The 16,386-nt window shown below is 41.2% G+C and overlaps 1 pseudogene; it reads right to left on the reverse strand.

Annotated features, from left to right (window-relative positions):
* Window positions 1-6,049: 6,049 nt before the first annotated feature.
* The window catches only part of LOC118770001, a 36,317-nt pseudogene continuing 25,980 nt past the window's right edge, over window positions 6,050-16,386 (reverse strand).

Consider the following 16,386-nt stretch of genomic DNA (forward strand, 5'->3'; position numbering starts at 1 on the left):
CTACAACGGGCATGGGTGGAGCCAGCAACTGGGGAGGAAAGGTGGCAGGTGGTGGTGCCCAGAGGCATGCAGGAGGCAGTTCTAAAAGCCATGCATGGCCCTGCTGGCTCAGGTCACTTTGGGGTGACAAAAACACTCCGGCGGCTGTGTCAGGCCTTCTACTGGGGACGGCTGAGGAGAGATGTGAGGACTTTTGCTGGCGTTGTGATCTCTGCACTGCTTGCAAGGGGCCACAGGGCCAGTCCAGGGCCCAGCTACAGCAATTCCCAGTGGACGGGCCAATGCAGCGGGTGGGGGTAGACATTGTGGGGCCATTCCCATGCACAGAGCAAGGGAATCGCTATATACTCACTGCAATGAACTATTTCACTAAATGGCCGGAGGCCTGTGCACTGCCAGATCAGGAGGCTGAGACTATCGTTAATGCCCTGATTGAGGGAATGATTAGCAGGCTGGGGGTCCCGGAGTCCATACATAGTGATCAGGGGAGAAATTTTGAATTTAAAATTTTCGCCACCATGTGTGAGCGCCTAGGAATCACAAAAACCCGTACAACACCACTCGACCCCCAGAGTGACTGATTAGTAGAGAGGTTTAATCGTACTCTGGCTGAACAGTTATCTATCCTTACATCCACCCATCAGCGAAACTGGGATATGCACTTACCTCTCGTCCTGCTGGCATACCGCACGGCGGTCCAGGACTCCACTTCATGCACACCCGCCCTCCTCATGCTGGGCAGGGAATTGAGAACCCCTGCAGAGCTGGCCTTTGGGCGACCCCCGGATGCACCATCTGCCCCTGCAGGCCCGAGCTACACCAGACAGCTTCAGGATCGCCTGGACTCTGCACATGCATATGCCCGCAGGCAAATGCAGAGTGCAGGCGTGAGACAGAAGGAATTATGACCTCCATGCCAGGGGGCAACACTTCACTGCTGGGGAGCTGGTGTGGACCTACGATCCACAACGCAAGAAGGGCAGATGTCCTAAACTGGACATGAGTCCTTATGTGGTGAACGCCACAATATATATACAGTGGCGGCTGGTGAGCTGGAAACGGGAAGCCCAAACACTACCTTTAAATCTATCATTACTTTCAACCTGTTCCCCTTTATCTTCCTTGATTAACAATAAAACAAATAATTCACAGAATTGACACCAGTCGCGTAAATGGAGTAAATGAGTATGCTCGCGAAACAGCCCAGATTGTCTGTAGTTTGTGTGTTTGCGAAAGCTACAACGTGAGATTGTTTAACAAGGATGGCATTTATCGATTTAAATTACGTTAAATGCTCATGACACATCACAGCTTTTGTGAGGTCTGTGTTCTAAACATTACTGTTCATTGCACTCAACCTAACCTAAAAGTTTATTCTCAGTAGGCTAATTTAAATCGATCTAACTAAATTTAGCTCCGTTTTGTAATTTGAATTTTGTAACACAAAAAAGCTATAATGTGAAACATTTAAGAGAAAGCTTTGGGATTACTTGCCACTTAGTTGTTCAAATTGCCCTCCTTGTTAATTAATCAACCTCATGCTGTAGCTTTCGCTAGACAATCTGCGCTGTTTCGTGAGCATAATCATTTAGCCTACTCTGTTTACGCATTGGTGTCAATTATTGTGTGAATTATTTGTTTTATTGTTGATCAAGGAGGATAAAGGGGAACAGGTTGAAAGAAATGATAGATTTAAAGGTAAAGTTTCAGCTTCTCCTGTTTTCAGCTCACCAGCCGCCACTGTATACATATAACACCATGGTCCGTTATGGATTGAATGAAAAACAAAGCATACGCTTCGTAACGCAAGCTAACAGAGTTGACAGACTAGCATAACACATTTTTTGTTATTTTTTGTTATAGTTCTGTTACTATTGTTATAACGTTAAGTTATTTCTTACTGTTTCTTCGTTCTTGTGGTAGTTGCAACTCCGGTTGGCCTCTTTGTTAGTTGTTCAGCGACAGTTAGCACCTTGAGAGAACGCGCACATCCACAAACCATAGTGAATGAGCAAAATGCACATCGGTATCAAAACAAATACTTACTAAAAATAAGTACTTTACTTTATTGTAAAATACACCGCAGTCCTTGTAAGACACACACCTAACGGGGTTCATTAAGTTAGGGCAGCCGGGCAGCTATCAACAGGCTTGTATGAAAGGTTAAAAGAGGAAAATTGTCTATGATAATTATTACAAACTTGACAGACGTAAGCCTTTTCCCTCTGACTCGGAAGGGTGTAACAATTGAATCGGCACAATGACACATGCAGGCTACTGTGCACAGCAAATGTCGAAATGCAGTATTTCCTGTTTACATTGTATGGTGCCGTTGATTGGCTTGAAACGATAGAAATGTCATTAAATGTGACAATATTTTGATGAAGGATCGCTTTACGCACTACTAGTTAAATTGAGTCTTAAGTGATCGTGGTGCAACCAAAATTCAGCGCCCGAACGTAAGATGGACTTTACACCCGAACTTACGATGGACATTATGCTCTGCTGGTGCAACCGGCTGCTGACCTTTTATTCTTTCATGCTCGTCTGTCTTCATCTCCCAGAAATGCCATTCTCTGGCTAAGAGTAAGCTGAGGGTGTCAGGATTTAATTGAAACAAGAGTCTTAACTCAATCCATTATGCTGTACTCCATTTATAAGACATGCTGAAACAAAAATCAACTGCATGTGGTGATCAAACACACAGGAACAGTATCATCCCTACAGTTTTAATTCTACAGTTTTTAAGTTTCTGTTTGTAAGAATCAAAAGAATCAAGCACTCTTAAGTAGAACCCGACCAATATAGGATTTTTAAGACCGATACTGATTTCGATATTTGAGGATTTAAAAATCTGATAATGATATATCGGCCAATTTTTCTTCAGAAACACATAACAAAGATTTTCTTTAACATTTATTATGTGTAGTTATTTAAGAGTCCTCACCAAGATAACATGACATAATGCAGTTTAAAAATAAACTTGTTTTATTGTCATAAACAGTACTTTGAACAAAAGTACAACAAAATATATTTAAGTTTTGATAAATAAGAGTCAAATGTGTAAAAATAGAAAAAAGTAAAAAAAAAAAAAAAAATCATGCCATCTTAAACTATGCAGTAAACTGATGCAGTGACCTAAAGTAAACACTGCTGTTGAATGCATCTGACACTACATGACTGTCTGCAACGAGGACTTGTGACTTTGGGATTTCATACTATACGTTTGAAAGAGAAGCTAGATAACTTTGTTTGGCTACCAAGTGTGGCGGATATCCCCCTGGTCTGGGCCAGATGGACCGAGGGTTTTCCTCCACACTTCGATGTCTTCTGGAAATAATAAGTTCTTATAGTCTGATGCAATTAAGTTTTGGCTTATTGCATGTTTATTGTTTATTGCATGGTGATCAATCACATACAGTAAACCGGGTTGGTCCGCGGAGCAACAGGTCACAATGCATTCGCAAGCACATTCCCAATCCCCAGTCACTCTGGTCTTCCCCCGTTTTATACTGTTTTCCCAACTCCTCCTACACTGACTTAATTCCCTAACTCCTCCCATGCTCCTCCTTCAAGATCACCTCATCTCCCGTAATACACCATTATCTTTTGCCTGGAAAGTCCCAAAACCCTCATAGGCATTAATTGGATAATTTTTTTAAAAAAAACATATCACTTCTGGAATTCCTATTATTTCCAAGTCTGCACCTGGATAATTAAAAAAAATTAATTAAATAACACAGGAATTAATTTTATTCTTACGTATACACATGTCTGGAATTTTCCATTATTTCCAGGCCCTCGCCTGAATGATTTTTTAAAAAAGGGTTAAATAACTCAAAGGGTTGGTCTGGCAGTGCTATACTTCTCCAAGGTCACATATTCTGATACCGACTGTCCTGTAATAACTTCGAAATGCTTGTAACTTAGAATAACCCCCGGCCTTGCTTAAACTCATAGAATCATATTAAAACCACACACACAGAATCATAGGATATTAATAATAGTGCTTAATGCTTTTCAGTAGTAGTGCTTAAATACATACATTTCAATAGTGCTTAACGTTTCTCAGCAGTAGTACTTACGTTAGTAGTGCTAAAAACATACTTCAGTAGTGCTCGTGTTTAAAACATACTTCAGTAGTGCTTGTGTTAGTTGTGCTCAAAACCATACATTTCTCCACCACACAAATCTATGTTAGATACTTGTTCAGCTCACGTTTATTTACGTGTCCCCTCTAGCTTAACCCTTTCGCACGTAACTAATTTGTTATGCTATGTAGCGCATGGTTCGTTATGTTTTCATAAGCGTTATTAAGCTTCTCATAGTTTTCAGTGAGCATTTGCTGTATTTTTAACATTAAAATCGCTGTTTCCTCAAAGCTAAAATTCGCTAGAATTTTTCCAACATAGTGTTCTAATCGCACCAGTTTTAGCACACCCGTTAAACGGCTAATCACACCAGTGTGACCGTACGCGCGAAAGAGTTAATTTCCAATGCACTGACTGTAACTACAGACATGCGAGTCGCAGATATATTTATCGTTGCTTCATTTAGGCAGAATAAGTTAAATGCTATAGTAATAAAGTAATGTATTTCACGTGACAATTATCAATTTACCATGAACACAGATGATCTCCGTCGTGGCTACTCCGCTCGACTCTGCTTGGGTCAGCTGATTGTTGTGATTTGTGGCGTTTCAAACACGTGTGTTGCCAACAGTGGAGTTGCAGTCTATCTTGCAATGGGTGACCGACTGTCTGTGACAGCCCCATGTTGCTGCGACGAGACAATTAAGGTAAGAGGGACTAGCCTACTACTAGGAATGCACTATGATATTGGCACGACATCGGTATCAGCCGATAAAAATTTAAGAAGTTAATTATCGGCATCTGCCGATGTGCCTGGCCGATAAGGTGACGCGTTAACTATGTGCACGTGATGACGCTAAATGTTTATTATGAGCACAAGCAACAAGCTTCAACATGTCAGCTGTATGGAAGTATGTCGAAGTATCTGAAACAGATAAAATTGCTATTTGCAATGCTTGTAAAGCAACAGTGACACGAGAAGGGGTAAAATATACAGCTAAGTTTCTCACTCTGGGAGGATGCTAGCTGTGTGCTGCTAAGCATTTCTCTGCTTCTAGATGGGCGTGAGACCATTTTTAAATAACGTGGCTCCGTAAGGAGAGAATGCGAAATGAAACAAGACAGCCCGCGATCTGGAAAATGCACTATGCTATATGTAAACTGCTTTGTGACAATCTTTTGATTGTAAAAATATGCTATATCAAAAAGAATTCATTGATCGATTGACTTCAGCATCCCAAGTGGCTTTGTTTCTTGGTATGACAGCCTACCATCTCCAGTGCTCTGGAACCTTGGCGGGACAGTTTAAAACATTTAATGAGACAAACATTCTGCTTGAATGCTGGTACACAGTTATGTGGCCTAAAGTTGCATCCACCCAATACAGATATTTGTTTGAGATAGTGAATGAATTGTTTTTCTAGTGAGAGATTCATTGGTTGCAACGGTAATATAGTAATCATATCGGCGTCAATATCGTGATAATCTGTTGAAAACGTCTCCAAGTCTTGAGTCAAGTGTAGGGCTGCAACAATAACCGCATCACCGCGATACCGTGGTATTAGGAGGGGTGTACAATAGTGTTGAGCCCCTCACTGCCATTACCGTCATAACAGCTTTTTTTCCCTTATCCAAGGCCTAGTCCACACGTACACAGGTATTAAAAATGTAGCTTTTCTGTGCGTTTTGACCTTTCATCCACACGCAAACTGCGTTTTAGGTCACTGAAAACAGACCTTTTGCAAAACTCCTTCCAGGTTGAAGATGTTCAGAAACTCCATTTTCAGTGTTGATGTGTAGTTTTTGACTTGGAAGGTCAGTGTGCGCTGTTATCTCCTTTGTTTACATGAAGCGATTTTGTGCAATGGCAGACATAGCCAAAATAATGCTGGTTTTAACCTTGCTAATGTTGGGAGTGGACAAAATGCCCAGCCCCGCCCCAACTGCTTCGTTCCCTCCTAGGGATCTGCCGCCACAAGGACACCAGGACAAGGGGAGTAGGAAGAACACGCTCTCCGTTTTTCAAATAATAGAAAAAGATACACACAAAATTCATAAAAATGTAGAGATGCTGTTACATTTCCTACCCACAGTTCTCCTTCCCCTGCCCTGCTACCCACTCCCATCCTCCCCTCCCGGGACCCCGATGAGCAGGTATGCAACCCCACACACCACACATTATCCTTCTGCACACGTGCCCCATTGCAGTACACTCTGATCTGGCGCCCCCACCACCCGGGCATGGGGAGAGAGAGGACCACTCTTTTCCTATGCCAGGGGAAGTCCTACCACCACAGGGGAGGTTCCACACATGCACACACACCACGCGGGACACACACACAGAGCAAAACAGACATAAGGGGGGGGGGGGGGGGGGGGGGGGGGGGGGGCGTAGCTCGGCCCATGCCGCTGTGCCAGGCTTCGCCTACATCTCAGGATAAAAAAAAAAAACACAGGCAAACACAGGTCAGCAGCGCCCTCTTCCCTCTCAACCTCGTGCCCGGAACTCACACACACAGTGGCTGGTTCGCGGTGTCACCTCCCTCACAACCGGGGGACCCACCTCCCAGGCACACATTCGCGGGGTGGGGGTTCTCCTCAGTCCCAGCTGCATCCTGGAACTGGTAATTGTTTCCCTTCTCCCTCAGGGACTCGCCACATACAATCTTCTGGTCGCTGCTCTTCCTGGAGCTGCCTAAAAAACACGCACAAAGACAACCTAACATCCACGCACACCAAAAGAAAAACAAAGAAATTAACTAAACAAAATAACTCCAAAATCCACCCCATGTCGCAGACTCCTGGGGCTCAAACCAAACACAAACAAAAAAACAAAACAAAGCGAAAATAAGTCAAAATCCGCTGTGCCCGCACACTTAACGGAAAATAACCAAATAATAATTCCCACTGTAAAACCCTGTGTACTCAGCCTCTGTCAGCGTCTCTACCATGCTGCTCCTGCTCACCTGCCTAAATAGCCCTGGCGTCCCCTTAATCAGATAGGCAACAGGTGCGGAGCACACACCAGGCAACGAACCATGGCAAACAACCAATAATCAATAATTGAATTAGCCCTGCCGCACACCCGAGCCCCCTCGCTCTCCCAGGGAGTACAGCGCGACCAATTACTGCTGTCAGGAGAAACTCCTGACACTTACAGGACTTTTTACATGTTTACTAGGGATGTAACGTCACCAAAAACTCACGGTATGATAATACCACGATAAAAAGTCCATGATGCAATATTTATTGTGATATTAAAAAACAAAGAAAAATGATGACTTGAAAAAATGTCCTTTATTAAATAATAAATCAGCATTTTTTATTTGTATAAAATTTGTCTTTGCTTCTGCTTTCTTTCTTCCTTTCCTTCTCTAAAAGTACAGAAACGCACTTTTAAAGTACTACTAGTGATTTATGGTATACCATCAATTTCCGGATTATATATTGTGAACCCAACTTGCAACTTATATTGTTTATTTTAATTGTTTTGAGCTAAATTTTATGTAATTTAATTTTTTTATCTCATATTCTAGTACAACCATGGGCTAAAAACTACACGTCCCATGAAACCATGAAGCCTTCTTATTCCCACTCTCTAGCCTTGCTAGCTAGAGTGTGGCTAATCATCCCTATCAACGATCGCTATAGCAGCTAACTTGCAAGCTCGTCTTTAGCACTCATCGCTATCAGCAATAGCAAGCTCATCGTTAGCAGCAGTGGTGTTGTTTAGCCATATTCTCCTCTTCTTTAAGGATGAGACCCGAAGTTTTCAGCAGGGCGAAAACCATTATAAATCAGGGCATGTAGAGGAATTCAGTTGTTTTGAGGGCCATATCACCGGTTTGGTCAGGGCGAGCATGAGGGATAAGACCTACAGGGTGTCAGTGAGTGTAGGCCAGGGTAACGTTAGGTAGCATAGCGAACCAGCTAGCTAGCTAGCAAAGTCAGGTTACCACATCATCATCCATTGAGCTTGTTAAGTGGACTGATTGTTAGCCCACGATTTTGAATGATGAAAAACGCCGGAAGCCTTCTGCTAACACATGTAGATTTGGGCACTTGACTTGAGTGAAAATGCATATTCAGTGAGCAACATTTGATAGACGTCTCTCTGATGGTGTGCTTACAGAGATAACCTTCACGGTTTCCATAATGTAAAACTATGCCGTGGTGCATTTTGGAAACCTGAAAAATTTGCAGTCATTCACATATGTACAGTGGCTGCAGTCCAGGACAAAGCACTGAACCATTTTATGACAATTACGGTTGTTTGTTAGCTAGCTAACTACCAACTGTCGTTGTCTTTGCTACTGCGTCTCCTACTAGCAAACCTAGCTGGATTCGGAGCCAACCGTTTTCTAAACCAAAGACAACCACAACAAATATTTGTGGGTCGGCTGATTTTTTTTTTTTTTTACTTCAGTTCATGTTAACTGCCAACCGAAGAACAGCGCGTTCCCACAGTTTAAATACCCACAGGTGGTCTCGTGCGTTCTACACTCAAATAGAGCAGTTAAAATACAGTACAGGAAAAAAATGAAATGGGGCGGTGTCTATAGACATTCAAGATTACCTGTATACCTGCAGGACCACACACGTATGGCTTATGTTTATTAAACATATTAAATATTACATGACATGAAATATCCTGTATCTCACATAGGCCTATCAGGAAATAATGTAATGTAAGTTTTTTCAGGGCACCAACCAGCAACCAGAAAGTGGCACAGTAGAAGCCACTTTCTTCGTTATGGAGAAAGCAGCGTTCTGGAAGTTGTGACAGAATTTTTGCCATGAAGTAGTGTTTATCCAAAACATGACCACACGAACGAAAATTATCATGGCACAAACCAGCACAAACGTAGCAGAAACTAACGTGACCATTTAGGAGCAATTCGGACAAGGTTGGGGTGCTGGGTGACGTCATCACCCAAAGATGCAATGTTTATATCTAAAAAGCCATAGCAGCACAAACGAAAAATTTTACGGCACAAACATAGCACAAACGAACAGTAATACCATTTCGAACTTTTTAAATACTTGGGGTGCCAACTTCACGCAGGTACACTAACCCCGTGTTTCCCAACCCTGCTCCTGGAGGCACACTGTCCTGCATATCTTCTATGTATCCTTGCTGCTTGACAAAATCAGGTGTGCTCAGCTAAGTGCCACTGATGAGTTCAGTCAGGTAGGTAGAGCAGGGATAGATAGAAGATATGCAGGACGGTGTGCCTTCAGGAGCAGGGTTGGGAAACGCTGCACTAACCTATATGTGCTGCAAGAAACCAAAAAGGATAACCGAACACAGCCATAACCTGAATAAATTTCCTTCAGTGAAACAAATTCCTAGGCTACTTGTGATTCCTTTCCATTGTATTTCACTGTAACATTGGAATAAAGGATATTAGCCCTTAATTAGCTGACCAAAATCAACATTTTGGAAAATATTTTAGCATATAAATATGTAAATTTTAAATATTACCACTTACATACTCCAAACTATGTCGCTGGATAAATAGGTGTTGAGCAGCAGCGAACAGTTAAAAATGAAGTCAGGCTTGTTAATGTTATTTCCACGTGGCAAACTGTAGCTAGCTACCTTTTCTGCTAGCTAGCTAACATGAAGCGCAAAGAGCTTCAAGCTGACCAAGCAGTTATCAGTATGGTCAAGTCATTGACGTAGAAAATTCTTTGTCACGCGATAACGATAAGGTTATCTAGCTGGACAAATTTATGAAACTCCTCTGGCAAAGGCTCATGCTCAGCTAGCTAACATTAGCAACCATTTGGCCAGATTGGCTAGCTAACCTGCTAACCGTTTGGCAGGCTTTTGGGGTTAACTGGCTAGCAAACTTACATTTATATTGAAAGAATAATGAATACTTGCTAGGCATGTAGACCAATGTTAGACCTATCGCGTTTATTTCAATGGGTTGGAATTTACATTTAGAATTATTTGGTAGCATTAAATAATTGTAACGTGTTGGGGGTAAGTGAGCGGAGCTTCCCAGATGACCTGTTGCTTCGCCCAAGATGAATTTAACTGCCTTCGTCAATGATGTACTTCCCTCCTACCGTGTCAGTGTTAAGTGTGTTAGTTTTTGGTTTGCAGCGTTGCAAAAATAAAAGATTTGCCAAAAGAGCAATAGCAGCGTCATCACTCAAGAGAAAACCCAGCTCGCCACATTATTATGCTTATTGTCTAATCATTAGTAGGCATTATTATTTAGTTTACATTACCAATAATATTTTTTAAAGCATAGTACTGCCTGTAGTAGCAACTCAAGCATTAAGGAGTTTATTAAGTGAAGTGAAATAACTTAAATAGCTAAGCAGTAAACCTATAGCTAAGTTGTACACAGTGGCAAGTTTTTGGACCAAACCGAAGCAGCAACTGCTCACTTGGGGTTCTGGTATCGGGCCAAGTGTGTGGCAAAAGGGTATTTTACTGTTTGCGCCGGAAGCAGCCTGATTCGTAAGGTTGCGGTATACCACACTCGGGCCGCATTCAAGCTGAGTGTTCGGGCCGGACCTGGACCTAGATTCAAAGCCATAGTTCTTTCTTCTTGAAAACTTTTTTTAAAACAGTGCTTGTGTGGATGGGATTTTTTAAGAACGAAGGAGGAAAACCCCCGTTTAAAAAAATACCCGTGTACATGTGGACTTGGCCTGAGAGTGCTGCCATCCTCATGTAGCTTTTGGCTTGGTCTGTGGCCTTGTCTACATGTATCCAGGTATTTTCGAAAACTCACCTTTTTCTATCAGTTTTGAAAAGGATCATGTCCATAGTAAATACGTTTTTTTTTTTTTAAATCTCTCCACACCAGAACAAGAAAACAATTCTAAAACGCCCAGACCTCTGCACTGAGCATACACATAACATTGAGAGGACTGACACTGAGGAGAAACGGTTTGCCAGTCTGGTGTTGAAAACTAGTGAGCAACTGCAACTGTCAAGAAATGTTATGGAGGAAAACATTCAATGTATGATAACCCTGTTTATTAATTATAATCAGGGTTGGGAGGGTTACTTTTAATATGTATTCCACTACAGATTACGGAATACTTGTCGTAAAATGTAATTTGTAACGTATTCTGTTAGATTACTCAAGGTAAGTAATGTAATCTAAATACTTTGGATTACTTTCTGAACACTGTGTTTTTCATTTTTAAAAGTGTGAATGTGGCATATACTGGTTGGGTGATTCTCACGAACTATGTCCAAGTGATGTCAAAATCTAACTAGCTAAATTTGAGTAAATTTTTTACTGCAATACATAAAATACAGTCTATACACTATATAGTGTATACACTGTATACAAAAGTATTCAGACGCCTGACCATTACATTGTAATGAAATTGTATTCAAATACATATACTTTAATATGGAGTTGGTCCCCCTTTTGCAGCTATAACAGCTTCCACTCTTCTTGGAAGGCTTTCCACAAGATTTTGGAGTGTTTCTGTGGGAATTTGTGCCCATTCATTCTGTAGAGCATTTATGAGGTCAGGCGCTGATGTTGGACGAGAAGGCCTCGCTCGCAATCTCTGTTCCAGTTCATCCCAAAGGTGCTCGATGGGGTTGAGGTCAGGGCTCTATGTGAGCCAGTCAAGTTCTTCCACACCAAACTCATCAAACCATGTCTTTATAGTCCTTGCTTTGTGCACTGGGGCACAGTCATGTTGGAATAGAGAAGGGCCTTCCCCAAACTGTTGCCACAAAGTTGGAAGCATAGTGTTGTCCAAAATGTCTTGGTATGCTGAAGCATTAAGATTGCCCTTCACTGGACATAAGGGGCCTAACCCAAACTGTGGTGCCCATCCTCCGGGTTTGGGCCAGAGGGACCAAGGGCCTTCCTCCACACTTCGGTGCCTTCTGGAAATAAATAAGAGTTCTTACAGAGTCTGATGTAATTAAGCCTTTGGTTTATTGCATATGGTGATCAGTCATATACAGCAAACCGGGTTGGTCCGCGGAGCAACAGGTTACAATGCATTCGCAAGCATATCCCCAAGCATTCTGCCCTCCCCTCAGCCTGCATCCATCCTTTATGCCTTTTCTCACTCCTCCTATCTCAGACCCCAACTTCCAACTCCTCCCAGGCTCCTCCTTCAAGATGACCCCATGTTCCATTTGATACACCATTATTTCATTTTTTAAACTGTTACATTTACCCCGCCTAGAAAATCCCATAAACACCATAGTCATCAATTGTATATTATTCTTAAACATAACACCTCTGAAATTTCCCATTAATTCCACTCCACACCTATATGATTTTTAAACATAATTAAATAATACAGAGTTCATTTTATTTTTAAGCATATATGCCTGGAATATCACCATTATTTCCAGGCCCTCGTTTAAATAATAAAAAGGGTTAAATAACTCAGTTAGCCAGACAGCGGTGCTGCAGACTGTAAGAAGGCACACAAATATCTATGTGCCATAAGCTACAAGGTTAGGCCTTAAAACAAAGGGTTAATGTAAGAACTAGGCCCCGTCTGGACACGGCCCAGGAGATGGGCCATGGGAACAAGACAAAGAAGAACTAAACCCTGCAAAGGGGGGCCGTTAGTTCAGGAGAAGTGAAGGGAGAGAAGATACAATAAGCGTAGACCATGAACCAATAGAAGTGAAGGGAGAGAAGATACAATAAGCGTAGACTAGGAACCAATAGGAGAAGTGAAGGGAGAGAAGATACAATAAGCGTAGACTAGGAACCAATAGGAGAAGTGAAGGGAGAGAAGATACAATAAGCGTAGACTATGAACCAATAGAAGTGAAGGGAGAGAAGATACAATAAGCGTAGACTAGGAACCGATAGGAGAGGATGGCATGACTCTGAAACAACAACATAGCGCATAAAGGTTCTGGGGTGACGTCCAAGGAGGGACAATGCTGAAGGCAGTGTTCCTTCTTCAAGGTTGCATATCCTGACATCAACTGTCCTGCAACAGCTTTCAAATACTTATAACCTAGAATAACCCCTGGCCTTTCCCAAACCCATAATCATACAGAATCACAGCATATTAATAACAGTACTTAATGCTTTTCCAATAGTGGCACTTTAATCAATACTATTATTAGATGCTTATTAATTGTAGTGCTTATGTAGTAAATCAACAATATCATGTAATGCTTATTATTGTAGTACTTAATATAATGCCTTTCATTAATAACAGTGCTTTAGTGCATACTAGTGCTTTAGGCCTCACATAAGGCCTCACATTCTCCACCACAAAACCCTGAAAAACAGGTGTGGCCAAATACTTTTGTCCATATAGTATATTTTGTAATTATGATTTCATATGAACTTTCATAAAATTCTTTAAATGTTTTTTTCATGTGAAATTTCACTTGTTTTGTCACTGTATCTACTCATTAGCTAGTTAGCTTTAATACTGTACCTACTAGCCTACTAGCTAGCTGAATAGCTAATCCAGTGCAGCCAAACTATGTAAGATAGCTAGCTAGCAATCAATATTACCTTAAATAATGAAAAAGCAAACTTACTTCAAGATGCTTCTTCAGGTTAGGGGTCGACTCTTTTGAAGTGGATAACAGTTTGGTTGCTGGCAAACGCAGTTTGCATTGAACTGTTATGTTATGTTATGTATTTCCATGACATAAACGCGTTGCTCTGTCTTACTGTCCATTCTACTGTCTTGTGAATCAGACAGGTTGCGTGATTTTTCTTCTTTTTTTCTGTGAGGGGCATATGGGAGATACACCCCGGAGCTGCCTATCATTGGATAGATTTTCCAACTGAATAAACATTAAATGAAAAAAAAAAAGAAATGAAATTAAATGAAAAAAAATCCTGTGTAATCCCTTCAATAATCTAAATATTTTTAAAATGTAGGTTGACTGTAATTTGATTACCATCAATTTAAATGGTAACTGTAACAGAATACAGTTACTCATATTTACTTTTTTAAATATATAATGCCGTTACATGTATTCCCTTACTTCCCAACCCTGATTATAATGCATAACAAAACTCAAGTGAAATGCTTTTAAATGTGTGTAATAACTATTTCTTTAGTTAAATCAACCAAATATTTAGCATTTTATATGGTGTTTGAAATACAATCCTTTCGCAAGTAACTTATTTGTGCGTGTTACGTTACATGGTTCGTTATGTTTTCAATAGTGTTATTAAGCTTCTCATAGTTTTCAGTTAGCATTTGCTATATTTTTAACGTTAAATCGCTGTTTTCTCAAAGCTAAAATTAGCTAGAATTTTTCCAATCTAGTGTTCTAACTGCACTGGTTTTAGCATGCGCGCTAAACAGCAAATCACACCGGTGTGACCTTAAGCGCGAAAGGGTTAGGGGATAAGTATTGTCAAATGAATGAATAAGTAAATTAAACACAGGGGGGTTTGGTTGCAGTATTACCGCAAACCGCAAGGTGGCATTCTTCGAATACCATGGTAAGGAAATTTCTGTACCGCTGCAGCACTAGGACTCTAGCATCAACTGCGTGGTTAACAGGGTATTAACCTAGTTACATTACACATGTTACATATTGTGTGCTCTTAAATGATTTCAATCCATGTCAATCTTCACTATGGGTTTGTAGAAGGGCTGGGCGATATGGACCAAAAATCATACATTGGTATTTTTAGGCTGAATGGTGATACATGATATATATCTCGGTATTTTCTACAAAGTGGGCTAAATGTTCAGTTGTAAGTCAAAGCCACATGTAAGATGTCACAAGCACTTTTATTAAAACAGACTATGACCAAAATAAAATGCAAAGACAGAGTTTCCTTCTCTGTTTGAAAATATACAGCCACAAAACATGTAAATGAAAAATTACATAAAATAAATAGCCTGATTAAAACCGAGTACAATTGCAGGTTTTCCTCTCCTGTTTAACAAAACACACAGCTGAGCAAATAACAATAAAAATGTAAACAGAACAAAAATAACAACAGGCCTACCCTGTTTGAAAATAAACAGCTGCACAATATATCAACATGTAAATGAAAAAATATATAAAATAAATAGGTCTATTTTTATTTAATATAGGCTATCTCTGAGAATGCTCCTTTAGTTGTTTTCAACAACTAAATTGCATCTGCTGCTCTGGTAAACGCTCCGGTTTACCCTACAGTCACACGGACGGCACAGAAGCCCTTGTCGCATTTATGGGCGTTCCTGGCTTATGATAACTAGGTTACAGAGCTAATCAAAATGTTGCAACATTTGTTTCAGCAACGTGTGTCATGCTGCCTTCACTCCCATTGGTAGTCGCTGTGTCGCATCGCTCAGTATTTGCATCAAATAGACCTGTAGTTTATTTTAGCCCCGCCCAGTTGACTTTGCAACAGCTGTAAGCTGTAAATTGCCAACTGTCATTGAAAATGAATGTCAGCCGGTCGCTTTGTCTCCCTCCTGTGTCGTCTGTCGGAAACATCGGAGACGTTTCAAGACATCAAGAGAGACAGCGAGCGCGCCTCCTAGTTGGCTTTCCAACGGTCACTTGTCTGTAAATTGCTGTAAATCGCCAACTCTCATTGAAAATGAATGGCAGCCGGTCGCACTGTCTCTCTCCTGTGTTGTCCGTGTGACCGTAGGGTCCCCTGCGCTCACGCCGGCAGCGACTACGAGTGACAAAGCGGCCGGAAGTCATTCATTTCCAATGGTCGCTGGGCGACACTGAGCAACATGGAGAAATGCATCGCCTGGCAACACAATTGCCGTGACCTGGCAACTAAAAAGAAGTTAAGCAAAGTTCAACTGTATGCAAATGAGCAGCGACAGAGTCGAGTGGCGGCCAATCAGGGCAGATGTTTTCCTCTTATATTCTTTCGCTGTGAAACATTTTCTGAAACTTTAATTCCTATATTAACATTTTAGTTCCCGTAGCGACGATTGTGAATGCTACTTTGCAGTCCATGGTAAAACAGTAGTGTCTGAAGCAAGATCACACTCTATAGGAAAATAAATTCTCTCCAAAACATATTTTTCAGCAGGAATGCACTTGATTTGTGGGTTCACGCATATATTGGGAAGAAAATATGAACATACAACTCCACCATGAATATAGGAAAGACGATGTAAATATAACATATAAATAGATATAAAATATTGTAGTGAGCTGGGTTCTTTGGAAGGAACGACACTGCATGGTGCTGTAGTTAGCTAACCAGCCATTTATTAAGCAACCACAGAACGCTCACACACTAGTGATGGGACGTTCGACACCGAGGCACTGAAGCTCGCTTCACTTTCGTAAAGCATACTGGTGGACTGGACCATTGCTGTGTTTGCCCTT

The sequence above is a fragment of the Megalops cyprinoides genome, chromosome 22, assembly GCF_013368585.1.
Source record: "Megalops cyprinoides isolate fMegCyp1 chromosome 22, fMegCyp1.pri, whole genome shotgun sequence".
In the NCBI taxonomy this organism is placed as follows: Eukaryota; Metazoa; Chordata; class Actinopteri; order Elopiformes; family Megalopidae; genus Megalops; species Megalops cyprinoides.